Below are 25,822 nucleotides of genomic sequence, written 5' to 3' on the forward strand. Positions count from 1 at the left end.
CTGAGAGGGGGCAAATTTCCACAACTAAAGCACTGCAATCAATTGTGAAATAGGTGGATCAATTTGATGGTAAGGACATCACAAAGTACCTGCGTAATTACACAAAGGAAATGGAGCTAAACAGGGTGACTGAGGAGGATATGGTTCGAAGCTTTGAGCTGGTATGTGTTCCTGAAATAAGAGAGCGCATAAGAGGATTACAGGCAGCACATGGTGGCAGAAATTGGGAGGAGTTCAAGCTTGCTTTGAAGGATGATTATTTCATGGAGGATTCTGAGCGGGTGACCAAGCGAACTTTCTTGGAATGGGTCACAAAACCCAAAATGGGAATTTCTGCCACCACAGAGTTGCTAAGAGAGTTTGAGAAGCGCTATGCCCAGCTATCAAGGATTGAGCGCACAACCTTGGATAGGGAAAAAACAGAGCTCTTCTTACAAGCAGTTGGGAAAGATCTCCAAGAAAAACTGGAAATTCTCCTTGAGGATAAGAATACAAAGCAGGGGCTAAAGAATGATTGGAATGATGTCGAGGATGCGGTCACCATGCCAGCAAAGCGGCAGCGAAGGAGGATAAAATGGTAATGAGCTCGGCAACCCCTATATCTGCTATTACCCCTGAGAATCTACCAAAACCAGCTGCTGCAATCCCAAAGGTAGAAGGGCCGATGGATGAGTTTATTAAGGGCATGCGAGACCTAAAATTGAAGATGTCTAGGATTGAAAAAAAAGGGCTACCATTAGGGCAGGCTTCTATGCAAAGGCCTCAAAGCAAAGAAGGGTTTACATTCAGATGTATATGGTGTGATGACCCAGAACATGCAAAGAAAGACTGTGCTAGCTATAAAGAAGCCCTCAGAAATCAACTTGTGTTTTTCAAAGATGGGAAAATCCACCTTACAGAGACTGGTCTTCCATTAAGTACAAACTTTGGAAAAGGAGGGATGAAAAAGCTGGTTGAAGACATGGTTGCTGGACATGCCATCTCTATGGTTGAGGCAGCGACCTATGGGTTAAAGGTTGGTCAATCAAAGCAGGAGTCTGAGAATGATGAAGAATATGAGAATGAAGATTTTTGGCCATCAACAATGGAGCTAATTGCATCAAAGAAGGTTTCTAAACAGGCTTTGCATGAGGCAGGTGACTGTATACGTCTTGAGACTGGCTAGGAAGAGCCTGTGGATTCTTTATCTGTTCATGCCTACATTGCAAAATGCCAGAATAATGAGGCACAGGTAAAGGAAAAGCGTAAGAGGGAAAATGAGGAAGGAGGGTCATCAAAAAGGGTCACTTGTGCTAGTGAAAAGAAGGATCCTGGGCCATCACATATGCCTCCGCCGCATAGCAGACCTCCACAGGAAGTATCAATGAAAGAAGTGCCAGCAAAAATGAAGCATGAGAAGGAGAAGGGTAAAGGGAAAAGTCCACTCTACAAGCTTCAAACTGATATTGAAGCCGCAACAGACCTCAAAAAGGTGCTTGAAGAGAGGATTCTAAACAGTAGGGTGGAATTTACACTAGGGGAAGTCTTGTTGGGGATTGCAAAGAAAGAATTCCATGATGAGATAATTGATATTATACGAAGGAAAAGGCAGTCCATAATTGAATCTATTCCATCACAAGGGGAGACAAGCACTTCCAAGACTCATGGAGTACAGGTACAGCAAAAGGAAGAGAGAGAGAATGTGGTGGAATGTAATCACTCTGCTGAAGGGGCACGACAAGTGCGCTTTGTGGATGAGGATGATGAAAAAGAAGTTCTTACAAAGAGTCATTACTCCAGGAGCCATTGGGCAAGGGCAACCACTGAAACCCTTGTCAAGATAGGTGACTTGGAAGAGCCGTATGTCGCTCTAATTGATCATGGGTCTGAAATAAATCTTATGGCTAAAAATCTTTACAACAAATGTAAGTGGCCAATGGATGTAGATCATGGGTGGATGATTAAAGCAGCTAATAACTCATCTGGAGAGCTCTATGCAGCCTGTCCAAATGTAAGGGTAACTATAGGGGATGTGAAAGATGATCAGAACTTCTTTGTTCAGGAGATGTCATCATATCCCCTCATCCTTCGGCAACCCTACATTACAGCTGTGAGGATGGAAACAAAAGTTTTGGATGATGGCTCAGCATATGCAAGAATAAGGAGTAAAGATGGCAAGAAAGCTGTTCAGTTTTTGACAGTTTGCATTAACCATGGAAGGAACTGTGAGTCTCTTCGAGCACAGTCACTCCCAAAGATAAACAGAGAATTCATGAACTACAGGGAGATGAGGGATTTTGGCCAGGTGCCATTGTAAAGCGGGATTCCAATGGTACAAGGTAAAATGAGTTCTCACAGGACTCAATCAATGTAAATAACTTTTCAGCAAGTTTTCAGGGATTTTCTAGCTATGGATCACTGGTCTTTGTAAAAAGCAAGGATTTGAACCGTGGCATGCGTCGACATGTACAAAATGAACAAAAAAGTCTTGAGCAGTGTGGTCTTTTGGAGAAGAATGAGTTTATTTCAGGAGTGCTTGATGAGGTGTCATTTGTGGATACTATGGGTGTGCTTTTTGCTATGGAAAGAGCATGCTTACAGGGTGGGAATGAGATGATAGAGGTGTCATCTGTAGGGATGTATGATATAATCCGGGAATTTGAGGGGATGGAATGTAAAAACATGAATTGTGAGATGGATGCTCATGTTGATACAAAGTATAAAATGGTTGCAAAAAAGGTGAAACCAGTTGCCTTGCCCTTGCTACCAGGAAGCAAGGAGAAAATAGATGAAGCCTCTATGCAACCAAATCTCAAAGATCCAAAGAAAATTGGGCATAAGTTTACACAGGAAACCCTAAAAGAGCTGAAGATTGGTGAAAAGGATTTTCTATTGCCAGTTGAAAAGGAATGCTTTGAGGAGATGCTTGTAAAACATGGGAAGGCCTTTGCTTTTCAGCCGCATGAGATAGGCTGTGTTGATCCAAGCATAATAGCACCAATGGTGATCTTCACTGTTCCACATGTGCCCTGGAACTTGCGGCCGATTCCAGTACCAAAGGCTCTCTTGCCAAATCTGATGGAATTACTAAAAGAAAAGATCAGGATGGGAATTTTGGAACCATCATGTGCTCCATATTCCAACAGATGGTTTACCGTGCCAAAGAAAAATGGAGCATTGCGCTTCATTCAAGACATGCAACCTGTAAACAAGGTCACAATCAGGAATGTGGAGGCAGGTTCGATTGTGGACGAGTTTGCAGAAGCATTTGCGAGAAAAGCTATATACTCTATGGGTGATCTGTATTCGGGATATGATCAGTTCCAGCTGGATATACAAAGTAGGGACATGACCACAATGAAAACTCCTTTGGGTCTGGTAAGGATGTGCACCTTACCACAGGGAGCCACCAACTCAGTGGCGCATATGATGAATGGAATGAATAAAGTCTTGCGAGACTTCATACCACAAATAACTATGCCTTTTCTGGATGATGTGCCAATAAAAGGCTGTGATGAGAAAGATAAAGATGGGGATTTGGATTCAAAAGGGTGCCGCAAGTTTGTGGCAAATCATATAAAAGATTGTGATATGATTCTATCCAGGCTTGAAGAGGTGAATCTTACTTTGTCTGGATTGAAATCAGTGTTTGGGGTTGGTGAAGTGCTAATCGTGGGGGGCATCTTTGTAGTACTAATGGACGCCGACCTTGTCCAACCAAGATAGATGCAATACAAAGAATAAAAGAGATATGCATTAATGTTACAGAGCTGAGGAGATTTCTTGGTGCATGTGTCTTTTATGTTATATGGATCCCACATTATGCACATGTAGCAGATTCTCTTTATCAACTTTTGAGGAAAAATCAAATTTTTTTGTGGAGTACAGTACATATTAAAGCTATGCGGAAGCTGAAATGTCTGCTCCAATCATCACCTACTCTAAGGAAGGCAGATTATGAGTGTGGCAAGCCTGTGATTTTTACAGTTGATACTAAAAAAAAAGTCGACCAAAATTGAGATGTCATAACCCCCTTGAAGAGATATATATTATGTTTCCTTGCTGGGATTTGAAAACGACTCTCACAGCCAGAAGTCTCGCACTTTCCCAGCGATACCGCCCACGTCACGACAGCGTGTATGGTCGCACATGTATACGAGTAAAATTAGGCACGTGTGTATGGGCATTTAAATTCGAGTGTATATTGAGTTCATATACGCGTGTAACAAAGCATGTATATATGCATAAAAATTGTGTTTTAGACGTAGATATACATGCTTTATTACACGCGATAGCAGAGAAAAACTCCATAGAAGAGAGCAAATATCATTTAAGAAAAACTCCATACCCTTAAAAAAATAAAAACCATCTCATAGTACATTACAATATATATCATTACACAATCCCACTACATGCTTTTACAACAATATATATTCAAAAATAAATCATGAGATGATAATTAAAACACAACACATACAATAGAGTTGTCATCAATTTAGAACGATACAATGATGGATTGGTTAGGATTCGATCTCATCTTTAATAAGATCCATCCTTGCCAAACGATCAACATCAATATCCATTTGATCAATTTGTAAGGCTATGATTAAATTTATTCCACTATCGTACCGATGCCTTGATCATCCTCATCAACATCACCATCATCATCAATGGTAGGGTCATCCTCATGATCATGAGAAATGGCATGCTCATCCTCATTATCATGATCATCTTTTATTTCTTGATCATTGATCACAATATCTTCATTGGCATGTTCGACATCATCTTCATTGCGGCCTGCTACATCCTCCATATGCTCCATATCAGTGAATGTATTATACATCACTTTGGAACGTGGTGCAAGAGGGATGACGTACCACCATTTAGTGTCATGCTTGGCAACTAGATAACCTACTCAAATACACATACTGCAATGAATTAGCATATCAAAAGTCAAGGGGTATGTGAGCTTAGATATATATGTACATGAAACACAATAGTAAAAAAATGCATACCTGCTCACATTATTGTGGCAATACGAGCCTATCTTTCTTTGTTTGCCAAAACTTTGTAGAGTCACTAGTTACATAGTCACTTGCATGGGGTTTTATTGTTGCATTAGGCCCTTTTTTCACCACGTTCATTTGCCATTTCAAATCCAAAACATACACAAAGCAGCGAGCAATGAAAGTCAAGCCTAAATATGTCTTAGATTGTACCACAATAATCATCCATTTTTCCATTGGCTCCCTCAAAGCTGCTAATAACACCATATTGGGGAATATGGGAATTTTCCACAAGTTTGGGACACGTGGTCAAAAGTTTGGATTAACCATAACTTGAACACCACTAATCCAAAATGAGCGCTTTATAGCTCTTTAGATTCCATTTTTCAAGCGCTTTCCAACGATAGGTCATATGATAGGGTTTTGAGAAACTTACAAACATGTTATCCATGTCCCCTTTTTTAAGTATTTAAAAATGGGAATTGGGAAATTCCCAAATTCACTAATATGGTGTTTAATGACACCGCAATCTTGTGTGTTCCTCTTATCATCAATTCTTTGTGTTCGAAAATGCTTTCCTTCACACCATATAGTATTGAACATAGTGCACTGGACCAAAATAGAAGCAATATTTGTGTAAGCAATGTGAATAAATATTAAAAGCAAATCACTTACAACTAATGCAAAACATTAGTTCTATGTACCTTTAACATGCATCCTCGTGCATACTCCCATTCTTCCGCCGTGATATGCAGTCCCTCATCTCTCTTTGGTCTCTCCATTTCCTCATGCAACCAATTAACATGGATATCATTTGGAAGTGTTGGTAGATGCTTAGGGTACGCCTTACAAGAGCCATGTTGCCTCCGAAAATGAGCTCATTCTGCTTGCCTTCTTGTCTTTGCATCCTCATATCTTATAACCCATCTGCTTATCACATCACTATTAAGAATGCAAGTGAAATTGAGATCATCAATCAATGATTTGTCAATTACTTTACTTTGTCCTTTTCCTTGAGGCACAATAGAGGTCATCCTCAAGTTCTCTTCATTGCTCCATAGTTGTGGCAAAGAGCTGTCCACTTGACTAAGAAATTCTGAAATATATACAAGAGACTCTTGTATCAACCAACCCTCGGCCATGCTTCCTTCGGGCCTTGCACTTTGCTTCACAAATCCTTTTAAGATCTCATGAAGCGCTCTAGGAAGAACATCCAACGTGCATGCATAGTGCATAAAGAAATTTCGTCCACCAAATGCACAATGAGATGTAGTTGGCTTGTGAGAATGGTTCACAGAAAAGTTTCCTCTACCAAACAAACCACCTCCACTGCCATAACGTGCGCATCATCCAACGTGGTTGGATCAATTGCTTTGAAACTAACATATGTGAAAAACAAATGAATAGTACGTTATACTTGGCCTCATGCACATTCATTTTGAAAAACTATCAAATCAAAGTGCAAGGTTTAATGAAGGGTGATCTGACATGGGTTTTACATACCTCACAAGCTCGCCCATTTCATAAATACATTTTTTCGAACTCTTGTTTGCACAATGGTTGATGCTAGTAGTAGGTAGTATGAACTGCACACATAAGAGCACATGTATATATGGTTTGAGGCATTACAAAATTTAATTTCAATGTACAAGACTTGGAAAACACTTACTTGGGGAATCTTGTGCCAATCGTGGGACTTCAACCCGTATAGTTGCTGAACACCTCTTTTCTTAGTGGTTGTAAAGGCTCTCTTCAATGATCTCATGCATCCAATGGGAGTACCCAAAGTAGTAATGGCCTGCTTTATTTACTTCTCCTCCTGCTTTGATATAATCCAAAGTAGTAATGGCCTGCTACCCAAAGTAGTAATGGCCTGCTTTACCTACTTCTTCTCCTGCTTTGATATAATCCATGGTGCATGCGGAAGACGAACCTGCCCACCCTCCTCTCATGGTGGCCAAGCTTGACACATTGGTCCTACGACCCGCAAGTCCTCCCATACGCTGACATTGTGTCGCTTACCAATAACATGTTCCCAAGTACTAGATGCCACATTCTTGAAGATGTGCATGGGATCAAGAAGATGGTTGATCTTGAGATGGGTCCAATATGGTAGATGGAAAAAAATGGAGTACCTACACAAGAGATGCCATGACATGATTGCTCTATGTGATCTTTAATCCAATTAGAGACTACACAAAAGAAGATTGAAAAACATTACTATACATGTTCATGCCATCTGGAGGAACAACATTTTTAGACTCCCAAATGCGCTGCTAATCTTTTGCATGAAGTGTTTGTGGAGGAATGTTACTCTTACTAGCAACATATTTAGGATGATGTGATGGGAGAAATCGATGATGATTATCGAATACGGTCTTACACAAACCATCAGCATATCATGTACTAACGAAGGGCCATAAACAGGACATGCATGTTTACCCGGTGTTTTCAAACCTATTAAAATATAAATAAAAGTTAGAATAATAAAGTCTAGTTGTAATTAATATAACCAATAGTATTAGAGCAGGGAGTTATTTGAATTCTTACCAAAACAATCCTTGTATCCTGGAAAGTCATTCATTGTTGCACATCAACACTACTTTCAAGTCGAAGTGTCGAGAGGAGGGAGGCCTACTAACGTCCACCACCACAACACCTCTCCATAGTTCCTCTAACTCATCAATCAACGGTTCAAGATAAACATCCATGTGCTTTACTTTATGTTTCCCTGGAATTAGAAGGGATAACATAAGATGTCCCTTCTTGATTGCCATTGATGGTGGAAGGTTGTAATTCACCAACACAACTGGCCACATGTTGTATGCGGTGGTTTTGAAACCAAATGGATTCACTCCATCCATACCTAGGATAAGTCTCAAGTTTTTGGGCTCTATTTTGAGGCTGGGCCACTCATCTTCAATATGCTTCCAAGAAGGAGTGTCTGCAGGAATTCTCCACATGCCATCATCTGATCGATGTGAGGAATGCCATGATATGAGCTCTGCTATGGATTTGCACTTGAACATGTGTTTGATGCGAGGAATTATAGGAAAGTGTCGCAAGACTTTACGAGGTACATCAAACGTCTTCACATATGTTTTATACCTTGCTTTACCACAAGTGGAACAATGTCGAGCCTCCTTATGCGTCCCACAAAAGAGAATGCAATCATTGATGCATGCATGTATGTTATCATAATTCAATCCTCCAATAGATGTCACATAGTGCCTCTCTATGTCTCCTGAGGTGGGTAGTCTATTCCCCTTTGGAAGCATGTTTGATAATAGCCTGCATCCAATATGAAGGGGGCTTAAAAAGGGTGGGTTCATGGGGATTATCTAAACTAAGGGGTAGTGGGGGGGAAGAGGGTGGAGGGAGAGGAAGTGGAAGAGGAGGAGCAAATCTTGGAACGGAAGGTGTTGCTCGTTGACGTGCTCTCCAATCTCTCATGAGCTACCCTTTTCCTCCCCTCCTCTTGAACTTGGTGGATGGGGGGAAGTCTAGTCCTATCACGTTTTCGACGCCTATGACTTTGAGAACCCATTCTCAAGGAAGCTAAGAGAGTAAAAATTATGAAGGCTCAATGATGGGATACTACTAAAGATAAGTGTGGGATAGTACTAGAGATGTGTGATTATATAGGAAAAATAGGTTATCCACTTCAAATATCATTGGATTTCCTATCTAAGATTAATTGGATAATTGAGATAAACATAAAGATAAACTATTATCCACTTAAAAATTAATATTATTAATAATATTTATTAACAAGTCTAAATATTTATAATTACTAGATATATAAATATATCTTTAAATTTATCTTTTATTTTATAATTATATAACTGCATTTTCTTTTATAATGTATTTTTTCACATTTTATTCAAAGGTTTATCCTACAAAATATTTTCAAGAAATATTAAATTTAAAAATTTATTTTTTAAATTGAATAACATGAACTTTAAAAATAATATTCCTGTCGTGCATCCCTTAGGTGCTAGAAAAATGTGTCGTCCTTTGAAGAAACCTTCAGATCCACTCATGCTTGCTACAAATCCTTGGAGATATCCGCTATTTCACATGCTACTTCCTTCATTTTGATTTACACACTAACCAACATAGCTTGTGCCAAATCAACATGCTGAGGATCAAATGTGTCCTCAGGTGCCTTAGATGAACCACCTACAAACTTTGACATGTTAATTGTTTCACCCTCACTGATATGCAATGACACTCTTGCCAGTTTGTTCGGAAGCCCTTGTGTTTTTCCACATATTAACTGAGTTCTCAGCCACCACTACCCAAGCAACTTGGTCTGCAGTCTTGTTGGTTGCCAACTGTGCTGACCGATAATTTTTGAATGCGAACGCCTTTGCAAACCATGCTGCAGCCTCACAATTTATAGGTGGCTCCTAAAACACCATCTAATGTAGCATCATGAACTTGTTGGTAAAACTCTCACTGAATGGTTCGAAGCTTCACCTTCTAGCCTCTTGTTTGCAGCACCGTAAAGACAGATAGCCATTCTTTCTCTGGAATATCCAACAAGTGTGAGTTGTCCACTCTAATCAAACTAAGCATGTATAACTCATGACATTCATGTCATGTGATCCACACTTTTTCATGCTTGATATTGGTGTATAGAGGTGGCACCCACCCGACATAATCAGCAAGCAAATAATTAGTTGAGAGAGCGAGTCTATTAATAGCTTGAATGACAAGCCACATAGTAGTTCTTGAGCTGATCTATCAGCATCAACCCATGCTTGAATGATAAGGCAATCAATGAAGGAACAAAGGGGCATGTTAAGTTTGAAATCAAGAGTAGAGAGCATCTTAATGGTGAGGCAAATTGCTGACACCTGATTAGCTTACCTTAACGCCATTAGCTGAGGAGATGTTCCAATAGCAGAAGATTCCCACGCATGCACACAAGTCCACTCATAAGGATTGCTGCGCGAGGCTAAGTACACACCATTTTTTTTGGGTGGAGAAGGAAGGTGATGAAAACGTGACACAGCAAGTGCATGACACAGAAAAGAACACCCGAGCGATAAGACGTGCGCCCAACCATTTCAAACAATAATCATGCGGAAGTGGTTCTTTAAATTCTTAGTTTTTTACAAAAGATTTTTGTTTTGTTTTTTTTGGATTTCAAATTTTTTCTATCAAAAGAGTTATTAACAAAGCTATTGAAATACAACTTCCAACCCATAAAAGTGTAGAACCTATTCATGCTTCAACCCATAAAAGTGTAGAACCTATTCATCCTTCCACCCCATAGTGTTTGTGTACGTAGTTCACGAGTTCCCTAGCGAGGACCAGCAGAGTCATCCACAAAGTTGGTAAAAAGGAACTCCACATTAAGGGCTTGCCGTAGTAGGTGTGGTACAACACTTGAGGATGGCGGCAAGCATTCTAGAGTTGCCTTGCCATCATAGGATTTTGGAGAAAAATCATAGAAAAATCAATAAATGGATAGTAACCTTTCTGGTCTTAAGGATCACGTGGGGTACTTGGCTTTTAGGGAAACAAATGGAGGAAGGGGAGGAATTTACTATCATAATTAATCTAATTAAATATGTATGCTTATAGAAGTCATGTCTTACTAGAAATGATTATTTTTTGAAATGGGACTATTCCATGGGATTGACTTTGAGGAAATCAGACATAAATGTATAAATAAATGTTGTTCTATTTATTACATCAATAAACTCAACAATAATGCATATGTTGAACTATTTTAGTCACTATAGGGGTATCTTATATATATTGAGTGTAGATGCTAGTACGTACTATGGCAACCTAACATTCATCATAAAGGATTTTAAATTTTAAGCCTTATAGCTTTTAAAGCTTGCAAAGCCTAGATGATGGCTGATTGTTAGCGCAGTAGCAAAGAGAGAGAAAGGGAATTGATGATGGGTAACCAACGACAAAGAGAGAGAGAAGGAGAAAAGGATAGTCTCACCAATAGCACACAAATAGCAAAGAGAAAAAGAAGGAAATAGATTGGAACTAGATTTCTTTAAAAGAAGAAAATCTTTGTGAACTCGTCCACACCATTGAATATGGATTACCTCGATTAAGAAGCTATTAACACTTTTGGAGTAGGAGAAGAAGCCCGAGTCCTTGCTTATTCCATCTATACGCTTGGATTTGAGAGAATGAGGAAATCAGATGATGGTTTTGGAGAACGGTTTGGAAAAAGGTGGTGAAAAAGAGGTATTGTCTCCAATGGATAAATCTCCTTTTAATGGTCCCCAATCAATTTTTGACAATGTCCCAATTCTTTAGTTTCGTGTAAGTAATCCTCCTTTGTTTGAAGCTATATTATTTGCCAAAATTCAGGTCGTTTACCTTCTTTGCTCTAAATAGTTGCATAAAATTTTACTTTTGAATTTTCTTAAAAAATCCATCTTCTTTAGTGGTCCCAAAGCTCTAATACCATTGCCAGCACCACTACTTTTGTAATAGAACATAAATTTATCCATGGAAATATTTATGTTTACATTACTGACCACCTTTATAAAATTAATTGGAACACATAGATAGTGAAAATCAAGGTTTCTTTTTTGATATCATCACATACATAGTGAAGAAAACTTGAATTTTTTGGGGATGACATTGGTTACATCTAGGCTTTTCAATTCATGGGCCAAACTATAGTCCTAATGCAGAGCTATTTGGACTATAGTTGGATCAAAGGCTTAAATAAGCTAATTTCTCATTGCTTTCCAATTTTTTGTATGTGCATTACTTCACAAACATACCTATGGTGCAATAAATTCCATCTTAGGCTCAAAATAATTAGAACTCCAAAATTTAGGTCTTAATGATAATTTTAAGGTATTTAGTTCTCTTAAGGTATTTAGTTCTCTTAAGAAAAATAACTTTGAGGATTTTTATAGTTAATCAATCAATCATAGACTACAACCAAATCTTGCACACATGTTCTGTACAATGTTATGCGTTGCTGGTACACTTTGTGAAAGCCAATCACATATACACCTATCCATTTGAGCACTTTGTTTTAGACAAAAGTTTACTAATTTTTAACTATATTCATTCCTCTAGAATAAGAGACTACTTTATGCAATTCTAAACACCTCGTAAGGCTTTAAATAGAATATCTAGTCATTATATATAATAATAAACCCATTAGGAAAATTCTGGACTCAAAAGAGGGCTGTTTCAACAATAATATAATAATAGACACATAGATTGAGTGACATGTAATCTACGAACGAGATTCACCGGTGGTGGGACCTCTGTACAAACCCACCCAAAACGTGGAGAAACTCTTATCTTCATGAAATATTAAAAAAAACCATCACCTTGTCTTAAAATATTTAAAACCATTTTTTTGTCAGAAACTAACACAATAAAAGAATGTTTTCCACATTCCTGTGTTAGACGTGGAGCACTAAAAAATTCTTTCCACCACCCCTAGAACTAATGAAGCTTGAATGCTTGGAATAGATAGATACACATTCTCCCGGTTATTCCCTCAACTTGGTTCCACTTTTGAATCTTGAAACATCTTTGGCGCCCAAATGAACACACCGTCCCTCATTTCATCCTCCCTCCTTGATCCACAAAAGTGGTTAGCCCAGTCATCCACTTTCTGCTACTTCTTCTTTCTCATACGTCTGTTAATCTATCATGGCACCCGAAAGTGGACTGAAACGAGCAGGAGCAGTATCTCATCTGTTGTGTTGTATAACATAAAAGACGAGAACGAAGAATGGATTCCCCAAGTATACAGGAAGTACTCTTGGGTCACTATGCAGCCAGGAAAACAAGGCCACTACCGAGTGAAGGGAAAGGCATCTGAAGACTTGGCCAAACATTGGAAAGGAAGGATCCTTGACTTTAATATGGCACCAGGAGGGAAAACTGTCAAAGAAGTGTTGATCCAGCATGTATTCATGCAAAAAGAGATCAACGTGGGACCATTGGAAGGACTTCCAAGACACAGACCACATTGTAAGTGCTTGTGTTTTGTATTTCAATGTTGCAAATAAGGTGATTGATATACATTTTTCTGCCTTGCACAGATTTGTACCCATCCAATCTTCAGGAGTGGGAGCTTGCACAATGCTTGACGGGATTCTTGAATGTCGTACATGGTGAGGTGGGGGAACTTCAATATGAAGGTCGTGCACCAAGTGATCTCGCAAGAAGTAGAACATATTTCTATGACTCATTTTATACCTTGCCCACTCAATCGAGTCGACATGGAAAGTTGGAACGTATTCCGTTGCCCGCACTTGATAGTCCTGAGTGGCCATTGCTTGACACAGAAGTGATAGAGTCATACAGGACCAAAATGTTTAATGATATTAAATGTGCTATGAAGCCTAGCATTGGTGCAAGAAACGTGCACTTAAAGTTTGTTTGTTCCAATTGCATGCTTTGTTCATTTATTTTCTGATTGTAAACAATTGAGAAAAACTAGAACAACTTTTGTGTGCAAAGATGTAGATGAAGCCTGGCTTGATCATTTGTTTGACAAAGGTTGGAGAGTGAAATCATCAAAGGGAGATGATTTGATCGAATGTCGATTGAACACCTCCGACATTGCATTTCGGTGAGTGTTAAAACATTATAATGTATTTTTGTGAAACAGTTACAACGCTTATTTGATTATACTCGAAAAATTATCCTAATGATATTTTGGAATCAGATACTATATTGCCAAGCAACATCTGTGCATGTCATTTACTTATAGAAGGTGGCGATGGATCAACAACAACTGGGAAAGCATGGACCAAGATACAAGAGATGGCAGCCACTCTTGCTTGATAGATATAGTTATGATTCGACAGGGTCACCCATCTTTGACATTGGAAGTGGAAGAGAATTGGACTCTCGAATATTGTTTACTCGCGTGCCAAAGAGAAGAGAATCATCACTAACATTCTTCATGAACAAAGACAATGAATGTGACAAAACATGAATTGCAAAGACACCAAAAATTCTGCTTCTTCATCAATCCAAAACAAGGCTACATCATCATGAAGGAAAAACGAAACAGAAACTGAAACTTCATCTACTACAAACTGCCAAAAAACATGACAAAATACTGAATCTTGCGCTTCCTACAGAACACGCTGCATGATAACTAATCCGCCAAATACATAGATCGCCAAAAGGCTAAAAGGCCACAACTCTTCGGATCTCAATCCGGCTTTCACACTTGTCGTCCATTGTGCCTTCCAAAATGCCTTCTTTGCCTTGCCCCTAACACCTGGCACTGTCCGGTGGAGCGCTAGGCGGACTCGTTACCCGCAGTCCCTTGATCCGCATCCGCATCTAGTGCCTTCTCCGAAATCTTCACTGCCTCCTTGTCTGTCTTCTCCTCTGTCCTCTCGTCTTTATCCAGCTCCCCTGTGCCTTTATCAGCATCATTTACACACTTAACTCCCACATCACTTGCTTTATTTAACATCCATCTCGGGATCTCAGGCACTTTGCCATAAAATTTCTTCAACCTGAATCCATTTACAGGCTTCTGCACCATTGTTCCAAAAACATCCTGTAATCGGAATGTTCCTTGACCCATCTCTTCGACAATCTGATACGGCCCGAAATACCGCAGCTTCAGCTTACCAGGATGCTGGCCCAATTTCGAATTGTACATCATCACCCAATCTCCTTTCTAAAAAATCTTGAATTTAATCTGCCTGCCTCCTGTTCTGCATTACTTGATTCATGTAAGCACTCACCAATCTGTCTTCTTCCAGCTTCAGCAACTGCCTCTGTCTATGAAGTACTGATTCCTCTGGACTGAGTCGATGCTTAACCGCAATCCGCAAACTAGGAATAATATATTCCATTGGGACAACTGCCTCCAAACCATACACAAGCTGAAAAGGAGTCAATCCTGTTGCCACTTTATAAGCTGTACGGAATGACCACAATGCGGAATCCAACTTGTCATCCCAATCTAACCTATTTTCTGACACAATTTTCTTCAGAATTCTGACAAGAACTTTATTTGTGCTTTCCGCCTGCCCATTCGCCTGTGGATGATATGGTGTAGACTTCTTATGCATAATCATATGCTTGGAAGTCAACTCTTCAATAACTGAATTCAGGAAATGCACTCCCTGGTCAGACACCAATTCAATAGGGCATCCAAACCTAGTCATGATGTGCTTGTACAAAAATCTAGCCACACTTGCAGCTTTATTATCCCTCAGCGGAATCGCTTCTGCCCATTTTGTCGCATAATCTGTCGCCACCAATATGTATCTGGCTCCTGTCCTTCTTCCTTTAGGCTTAATTGGACCAACAAAATCTAGTCCCCATTTCTGAAAAGGCTCCAAAGGCAAAACTGGATGATCTTGCATTCTATCTGACTGTGTAGGTTGACCCATTCTCTGACATTGAATGCATGATTGTGCATACTTATATGCATCCCTGAGCAAAAATGGCCACCATAATCCTGCTTGCATGACCTTTCTGCCTGTAATTTCACCCGAGAAATGACCTCCTGCTGCACCCAAATGTGCTTCTTGTAAGACTAACTGTTGCTCCTCATCTGGAACACACCGCCTTATAATCTGATCTGCTCCTCTTCTGTACAGTGATCCAGCAATAATTAAGAATGGTCTGCTTCTCAAAGCAAACTTTTTCTTCTGGTCTGTTGACATCACTGATGGCAAAATTCCATCTGTCAAAAATTGCACCATTTGGTCATACCAGTTGTCATAAACTTCTCCAACAACCTGAAATAACTCTGCATCTGGCAAATCATCTGACACTCCTGGTGATTCCTCCCAGTGTTCTAACCGACTCAAATAATCCGCTACTGCATGCTAATTTCCTGGAGTATGAATTATAATGTAGTCAAACTCCTGAAGCAACAACATCCATCTGGCCAATCTGCCTTCCAGCTTTGGCTTCTTCTCCAAAAAGACTAAGGCTTGGTGATCCACATGAAAAATCACTTTATTGCCCAGCAAATAATGCCTTAGCTTATCCAAAGCAAATATCATTCCCAATGCCTCTCGCTCTGTCACTGTGTAGTTCTTTTCTGCTGGCTTCAACATCCGACTTGCATAGTACACTGGTCGGTACCATCCCTTAACTTTTTCCTGCATTAAAACAGCTCCTACTGCACTATCAGAAGCATCCACAAAAACATGGAATGACAATTCCCAATCCGGCGGTTGCAATATTGGTGCTACCACCAGCATTTTCTTCAGCAACTGAAATGACTTCTGCTGTGCTGCTCCCCACGTGAATTCCACATCCTTTTTTGTCAAATGTGTCAAAGGCGCTGTCACATCCGCCAAATATCTCAAGTATCGGCTGTGCCATTTAACCTGGCCAACAACTCTCAAGACTCCTTTCACGTCAGTCAAAGCTGCAGCCTTCTGAATGGCACTGACTTTATCCCTGTCAATCGACATGCCTTCCTTTGAAATAATATGTCCCAATAGTTTGCCTCTTTGAACTGCAATTGCACATTTGTATGGATTAAGTGCCATCCTGAACATTCTGCATCTCTCTAAACATTTCCTCAAATATTCCAGGTGCTTATCCTTCTGACCAAACACCGAGAAGTCATCCATGAAAATCCGCATGAATGTCGTCAAATGAGGCTCAAAAGTTTTGTTTGCTGCTTTGGAAAATGATGGTGGACCATTTCTTAGTCCAAAGCTCATCACTGTGTAAGCATAAGCTCCCCATTCTGTAATGAATGCTGTCTTCATTATGTCCTTCTGTGCGACACTTATCTGATTATAGCCGGAAAAACCATCCAAGAAACTGTACATCTCATGCCCAGCTACATCATCCAATACTGAATCCATGAAAGGTAATGGAAAAGGATCTGCAATTGTCGCTGCATTCAGCTTCCTGTAGTCGACACATACCCGGATCTTACCTGACTTCTTAGGTACGACTACTATTGGTGACAACCATTCTGCCTGATCAACTGGTATAATGAATCCTACTGCCAACAATTTATCCAATTCAGCCTTGACTTGCTGTGCATAATTTGGATTCATTCTGTATCTCTGCTGAATTACTGGTTTTGCATCTTGTTTCAAATTGATCTGATGTTTGTACACATTTGGATCCATTCCCTTCAAATCTGAATAGTCCCATGCAAAACAATCTATGAATTCAATGAGTAATGCCTTCAGTTCCTCCTTGAACTTGTCATCTAAATTGACACTCACTCTGACCATCCTAGGCCGCTCCTTTGTGCCTAGATTCAATTCTTGCAGGTCATCCTCCTGGACCCTTGATATGCTGCTTTCTAACTTATCATACAAAGATTCAGCTCTATCTATTGCCTCTTGTGGTGTCAAATCTTCTTCTTGAACATCCTCCTCTGATTTTTTAAACACTTCTGAACTTTGCTGTCCAGTATCCAAATGAGCCTTCTGCTTTGCATTCCGATCAACATATCTGCTGACAATATCTACCACATCAACCTCAAAAATTGGAATGACTGTTGGATTGGCATCAAAGAATTCAGTCTCCTCTTCATCTTCCACCTCTGATGCCAAATTGAGAGTCTGAACCAACATTGGTCTTATGGAGTTTGGAACTGTCACTTTAGAAATCATTGGCACTTTTGCCACTTTTCCTCCCTTCTTGATCACAATCTCATTCTTCTCCCAATCTTGTTTCAGCCTAGCTGTCTTGAACCAAGGTCTGCCTAATAGCATGACATAAGAACTGTCTTCTTCCTTCATTCTGATGACAACAAAATTTACTTGAAAACTCAAGTCTTGCACTCTAATTACTTGCTTCCTCAACATTCCGATTGGCTGCACACGTCTCTGATCTGCCATCCTAACCTGAAACGGTGCTGGTTCCAACTTAACATGTTTCATTTTGAGGAATTCTGACTCTGCCAATATATTGACTCCTGAACCGCCATCAAGCAGTACATCCTGATATACCTGTTCATTCCAATGAACTTTGACAGTCGGAATTGTGAAGTCAACATCTTCCGGATCCACTTGATATGCATCCACACTATCCTCCAATGTCTTTATGCCTTGCTTGCTTGACAAACCCTTTGTTGCTGAGTAAAATTTGTCTCTGAAAATCGGAACCAAAGAAAGTAGCTGATCCAGTGTGAAATGCATTGGTGTCATCATAAGACGCTCAAACAAATCCTCTGACTTGCCATTCCCAAGAACTTTATCAGAGTCTTCCTCTTCTGCTTCCTTATGGGTAAGCTTCTTCTGCTCTTTCAAAACTGCTTTGCTTACTTCATTCCGCACATCCTTCTGCTCTTCCCAATCTATGGGAGCTTTCAATCGTGCTTTTGATCTGGTGACAGCCATTGCATCTACCTTTAATTTGTTGCAATCCGAACAATCGCATTCCGGCATGCATTCCAGTACTTCCACTCCTTTTAATGTTTCTTCAGCCATCACAATGTTCACTACATTTGTTGTTGGCACATTCTCAGTGCTTGGCTGAGTTGTCACTGGTGCTGTCAACTGAGGTAACTGTTGTGCTGCATTTTGCTGCATCCACGGTGGTGAATTCCAACTCTGCTGATTCCAGCTTTGTGTAGGTTGCTGCCAATTCGGCTGTTGTTGCTGCCATCCCTGTTGATTATTTTGCCAACCTTGTTGCCAATTTGGTTGTGACTGTGTCTGCTGCCAATTTGGTCCCCAAGGTGGTGTACCACCCTGCCATCGAGGACGAAAATTTGGATTAAACCGAGGACGAAACTGCCTTCCCTGAGGTCGCCAATTATTCATGGGATTTGACCAACCGACATTTTGCTGAGGACTTTGCTGCTCAGGAACAACTCCACTAGCTTCTGCCATGACTTGTTGGACTCTTGGTGGAACCGGTCCCCTGTAATTCGGGTTATACCAGCAATCCTTTGTCTTGTGGAATTTCTCACAAATTTCACACTGATCTTTCTTCTTGTTGACTTCCTTTGTGACTCCTAATTCCTTCAATTTCTTAGCCAACAACTTCTCCATTTTGGTTTCAGCCTCCTTTTCATCCGATTTGGATTTCTTTTCTTCCTCCTTCCGCTTCTTCTTGCGGTACTTTTTCTTTGACTCACTGTCTGATTCTTGATCACTGTCATTTTCAGAGTTTTCCTCATCCTCAGATTCATCTGTTTCTGACTCCTCTGAATCATCACCAGAGTCATCATCACTGTCATCACTTTTTGACCTCTTGCTTCTCCTAGACTTCTTCTTTGTATCTCTCCTAGAAGACTTTCTCAAAGAAGCCACTCCAAACCTTTTCTCAGCCCTTGTAGCTGTTTCAATTAAGTCATCCATTCCTCCTGCAATATCTACTCCTGCAACTGCATGTCGCAATTCTTTCCTCAATCCATTCATGAAATATCCAGCCAGCATTTCATCTGTCGGTCTTTCTTGAGCAGTTAACCGATTCAGATACCTGTTGAATTTTTGGGCATAATCCTCGACAAACATCTTCTTTTGCTGAATTTCTTTCAGCTTTGTGAGTACCTCAAAAGGAGTCTTCTCCTTCCGGAATCTATTCAGAAATGCCACTTTCAATGCATTGTAGTCAGCAAAATGTGCTGCTCCATAATTATTCAACCACTGCATAGCCTTGCCTTCCAAGGTGGCTTCAAATTGCATTCTCTTGGTCTGGGCATCGTACACTCCGTCAAATTGACTGGCCTGCCATTTCCTCTCAAATTGAGCTATATGGCAATCAGGGTCTTCTTTAGACGTTCCTGAAAAGGTCTTGAATCTGACTCGGAGGTCTTGCCTTGCCTGAGCTGCTGCCATTCTCGGAGACGCTGGACTTGCTGGTGTTGAAACTGAAGATGACGAATTTGATGACACTTGTGGTGTCACTGAAGATGGTGTTGAGAATGCCAATGGAATGCGCACCCGCAACTGTCTTGGTGCTCCTAAAGGATCAAATTGCAGTCTTCTTCTTGACCGCAAAGCTCCATGGATAAATGCTCCTCCAATAAACTGCCTAATTCGACGATCTTCTCCGTCTGAACCATCATATTCTTCCACATCTTCCAAGTCTTCTACATATGCATTCTGGTCTGCCCCTTCTGTGTCATCACTTGCTGCACCTTGAGCCCAAACATTCCAATATTCCTCTCCATATCTTGATGAATTTGACCTCAAATTGTAAATGCGAGTGGGTTGCTGTGACCTCTCCAGGCTGACTATCTGATTTCACGCTGAATTCTGTTGGAGATACGAAACGTCACCCATGCACAGAAGATGATGAATTCGACCATGGTATCACACCACTATCACCGTGATCGCCAGTGTTTACTCGCGTGCCAAAGAGAAGAGAATCATCACTAACATTCTTCATGAACAAAGACAATGAATGTGACAAAACATGAATTGCAAAGACACCGAAAATTCTGCTTCTTCATCAATCCAAAACAAGGCTACATCATCATGAAGGAAAAACAAAACAGAAACTGAAACTTCATCTACTACAAACTGCCAAAAAACATGACAAAATACTGAATCTTGCGCTTCCTACAGAACACGCTGCATGATAACTAATCCGCCAAATACATAGATCGCCAAAAGGCTAAAAGGCCACAACTCTTCGGATCTCAATCCGGCTTTCACACTTGTCGTCCATTGTGCCTTCCAAAATGCCTTCTTTGCCTTGCCCCTAACAAATATGTTAGGAAGGAATTAGAGGTAGCTATTCAGAATCCTCCAGATCAATTTTGCTTCAAGCTCGATGTGGTCGGAAGCTAAGTAAAAGAAGAGAGCATCAGATCATTTGTAAAGATGTTGCAGCCCCACATGAATTGGAGGCACTAGAAGATATATGATGTGACCATGTATACGGTGACAATGTATTTTCCATATGCAATAAACTTATCTATTCAGAACATTGCTTTTGTAATGCTTTATTGTTTAAAACAATGTAATGAAGGCAAGAATTCCCCAATTGAATTTTTATGTACACAAAAAAGGCTTAAAGTAAGAAAGCAAGCAGTGAAGGAACACAGTAGCAAATTTGATCCTCTGATTTTCAAATGAAAAGTGTATTTACAATTGATGTTCTCTCTCTCCAATACATGTATAGCTGCATATTTACAAACGTACATTTGTTGGAAGAAGGAAAAAACTATTTATTACTGGAACCCATAGGTATCGGCTTCAGGATGGAGCCATGGCTCTTCTCCCAAGTATGGAGCCCATGTAAGAGGCTCAGGGGGGCCTATCCCCCCTCGTGGATTGGGCGGGATGAAGTCCACTGGCCCGTCTGGAGGCATAACTTCAGCGACCTCGATCAATTTCGCAATCGTTTCCTCCCTAAACGTTTGGACGTCTAGGTCCACGTAGCGAGACATTGATGGAAACTGCCATCACAATTCATCAAGGCATAAATAAGATCAACATGACAATATATAAGAAGATAAACAAGAGCACGCATGCGTATGGGAGCTGAAAATGCTTACATCCTCTGAAGGGAGCTCAAAAATGCTTCGTAGCAGCATTGCATTAAGTGCAACCCTCCACCCACAGCTGTAGCCATCTTCTTGTTTGGGGACACTAACCCTTCGGTCGATCCAGGGTGTCGATGTCCATGCTGAGGCTCTCGTAAGCTGCCATTAGTTTCCTGACTCCACTGTAAACAGAGACCAATCATTATCCTGATCAATCCGGACTTCTAACTCAAACAATAATATGTATCTTAATGATTTTTACTTACAGCAAAACATTTCCATGGACACCAGATGTCAAATTTGCAAGGTAAATGACATTTTCGTGCACGTCGACAAGTAGAAGACTCCAATGGGAACTGCACAATAGATTTCTATTAGTTTCAATCCAAAGGAAGCACTATATAACTCGTGTACGGTGATTCCTATAAACATCATAAGAGAGAGAGAGAGAGAGAGAGAGAGAGAGAGAGAAACTCACTTCTCATGATATGCCAAAAAAAATACTCGGGCATCGTCCAGCTGGACCTCCCAAAACCAGTTCAGCACATCGAGGTACGGAACTGACTCTACTAGCAACAGTGTTGAGACCAGTGAATCAATCTAGAACACTCGTTGCTGTACATCCTCGGGCAATAGCGAAATAACAAAACTTCACAAGGAAACATATCAAGAGTGAGGCATCAACTTTAAGAGCCAAGAATGAAAAATTGTGGGAGGACAGAGAAAAGAGTATACCTTAAAACACATCTGAGCACTTTGTCGTTGACTTCAGTTTTGGGATCAAACAAAATGTTGATTTCTTCAGCATGAATCGGGAAATAACATCTATGCCCTCTAATATTAAAGGGTACATAGAACTCCGGCAACAAAAATTGCAGCGCCTCCCGATTCATGGCGTGGAGTGCGCGAACATTTTCCCTTTTTGTTTGCAATGCAAGCATTGCAGCTTGATGTTCCCTTTGAGCGCTTGTCATTAAATTTGCCCGAGTCTGATGCTCATGATCTGGACCTCCCTCGGTCACCTCTTTAATTCTCACTTTTTGTACAGGACGGACATCCAAAATTTGTAACATTCGTTCATCAGTAAACGTAACTGGTCTAAGTAACTTATCGTATCTGAAACGAAGGGCTACTAGGCTGAAAAAATCTTTGTTCATTACTGTCACCCTGTGTGCGTGGGCAGCAAGAACGTAACTATCCAAAAAAAATTCGATCATCCAATCGTCTGTGGCCTCTTGCAAGCAAAACAAGGCCGATGTCTTCCACCTAAACAAAATTCCATTCTGCTCACAAATTCTCCTGGCAAGCCTCTGGAAAGGCAATCTGGGAATAGCAGCTGTCGGGTGCTTCATAAACTTTTTGATTTCTCGCAGGGCTGCCGAATGCTCTGCGAAACGCCTTAGTCTAGGCTGCGTTTTGGACAATCGGGAAGGACTGCTTGATTTCCTTGATCTTGAGGCTTTCAGAACGCCCATCTTCTTCCCAGTAGATGAGGGAGCTGCATTGTCAATGGGTCTAGCTGTATGCCTTACACGAGCCATCTGAAAACGCAAGAAAAAGCATAAAACTTTGCTATTCAGTAGTACACGATTAACAATTCACCATAAAGCGAGAGAGGGTGGCCAAGAAAGCAATATGCACTTCCTCGCGTTATGGTGAATCCATTCACCATAACGCGAGATGAAGGCCCACAGAAACACAATAATCCTTCTCGCATTATGGTGAATTCATTGAGACCAATAAGAGGCGGATTATCGTGCATTCTTTGAGCTTCGATCTTGCGTTATAGTGATTTGATTCACTATAACGCGAGACTAAGAGCCAGTCAAAGCAAAACAATCCTCCTCACGTTATAGTGAATCGATCTACTACAACGGGAGGAGGGTTCTCCCGAATCTCTTACCATTCCGTCTTGCAGTTTGGTGATTGGATTCACCATAACACATAGAGCAGTATTGAGATTCTAATGACTCGTCGTCTGCTTTACGGTGAATCGAATCACCATGACAGAGGGCAAACAGTCGAAGAGAAAACAATGGCAGAGGGCAAAGAGTCAAAGGAAAAACAAAACAATCAAGTATTATACAAGAAACTCACAAAACAATCAAGTAATACACTTTCATCACATTCTATGAGTGGGAATGGATGGAGACTGTCGTGTAGGAGGTGAATTAATTGACACCAATAAGAGGTGGATTATCGTGAATCCTTTGCCCCTTGGTCATGCGTTATGGTGAATCGATTCACCATAACGCGAGTCTAAAGGCCAGTCAAAGCAAAATAATCCTCCTCGCGTTATAGTGAATCGATTTTCTACAACGGGAGGAGGATTATCGCGAATCTCTTACGTTTGCCTTCTGCCATGGTGATTCGATTCACCATAAGACATGGAGCTTATTGAGATTCTAATGGCCCGTCGTGTGCTTTAAGGTGAATCGAATCACCACGGCAGAAGGCAAACAGTCGAAGAAAAAACAATGGCACAGGGCAAACAGTCGAAGAAAAAACTAAACAAACAAGCAATATACAAGAAACTTACAAAACAATTAAGTAGTATACAAAAACTTACATTTCTTGCGTGCAAATGGATGGAGACTGTCGTGCAGGAGGTGGAAAATCCGTTCAGTACTGTGGCAGTAGTCGGAAGTCACCTGGAGGCAAGCAGGAGGAGGGACAAGGCAAAATCGATAAGAGGACGAAAAGGTGGCGTGATTAACGGCTTTGATTAGTCTTTAGAGCGAACACACATGCTGGCGGGCTGCCAGGGCGACTAGGCGGCGCTGACGTGTCGCATAGCATTAGAAAGGGCTTTGATTAAACTTTATAGCTTGTACACGTGCTAGGTACACGGTGGGCTGCCATGTGGCATTCATGGAATGGCGGGTGAAAACGCGGCGCTGACGTGTCGCGTAGCATTAAAAACAGATTTTCTAGGATACTCATCTCATTTATTGCCTCTCTTGGAGTTCGTATTCTCATTTATCTCCCCACCAACGGCCTTCATCTCCATCAACGACTGACTATCTCCTCCAACCCTCCTTCATCAATCATCCTCCTGTATCCAACGTCAAAGACAAACCTCCAACCTCCTTCATCTCCATCTTCTGCGACGATTGTATACAATTCGTTTTCCTGGTATTTTTATCTCTTTTGTGCTTCCTTCTTCTTTTGTTATTTCGTTGTTTTGGTTTCAGTCGTGGAGAACTTCTTGCTTTGTCTTTTCATCGCGTTAAGGTGAATTGAAAACCTATGACTTCTCGCCTTATGGTGAATTGACTGCGAAGAAGAGTATTTTTATTCGTTTGACACCTCCTCTCTCAGTATGGGTACTCGAGAACTATCTTTATTTGTAATTCACCATAACGTTAGGATGATAAAGTCGTCATGTTGCGGTGAATCAATTCACCATAACGCGAACGAAGGTCCCATAGGAAGCACAATATTCCTCCTCGCATTATGGTGAATCGATTCACCATAACACGAGAAGAGGTCCTTGACTTAGCTGCAATTTTATTTGCGTTAGGAAAAATAGATTCACTACAACGCGAGGAGGAATACCTGGATTCCTCTGGCATCTCCTCTCGCGTTATGTTGAATCCATTCACACCACACAGAGATTTGTTGTTTAAGATCGACTGTCTCTTGATTCATTGCTTGAACTAATATTTTCCATGTCTTATCTACACCCTTGAATTCAGCCATGGCGCAAGTTCAAGTCGAATTTGATGTGGACGAAGAGATTAAAGAAACACCTGCAACTCTATTATATGACTTCCTCTACAAATGTCGACATCATGATTTGCACCCTGCAATTTCGTTGATGTTCAATTGCGATTTTTCTCTGGAGGATACATTTTCTAGCCATCATGGATACTTCGAAGAGGCAAAGCAAGAGTTTGACGAGCTCACAAAGGAAGAACCAATGATGATTGATGGGAAAAGTCACATTCATTTTAATCTCAAGGTGTCACCGGAGAAGAAGCAGAGGTTAAACAGGGATTGGCACAAGGTGCCATGTGTTAAGAAGAGAGCTTTGCTATGCCCTTTTCACAAAAGAAAATGCCGCTTGATGGAATACTCTTATGCCTTCTTATGCTTCTTGCACATGAACGTGCAATTAACAGATGAAGAATATACAGAGCCGCATGCAACAAATGAAAGTGAAGACACGATTTCTCGTCAGGCTAGTCCCACCGTTGAGGATGTTGCTGAAGAGGAGGACACTCCTCATGTGATTGAGGAGTTCAATGTTGAAGAAGAGAGGAAGCTCAGTTCGGTGGTTGATGCCACAGAGGAAGAGCTACAAGAAGCAAGGGACAGACTGAATATCACCAACATGGGAGGGTTTAGGGATGTGCCAAATAAGTCAGCGGAAACCGTTCCTAGTTCGAGCACTAATTTATGGCAAGACGCCTCG

Source organism: Cibotium barometz, chromosome 4, assembly GCF_041138505.1.
Source record: "Cibotium barometz isolate CiBa-2024 chromosome 4, ASM4113850v1, whole genome shotgun sequence".
In the NCBI taxonomy this organism is placed as follows: domain Eukaryota; kingdom Viridiplantae; phylum Streptophyta; class Polypodiopsida; order Cyatheales; family Cibotiaceae; genus Cibotium; species Cibotium barometz.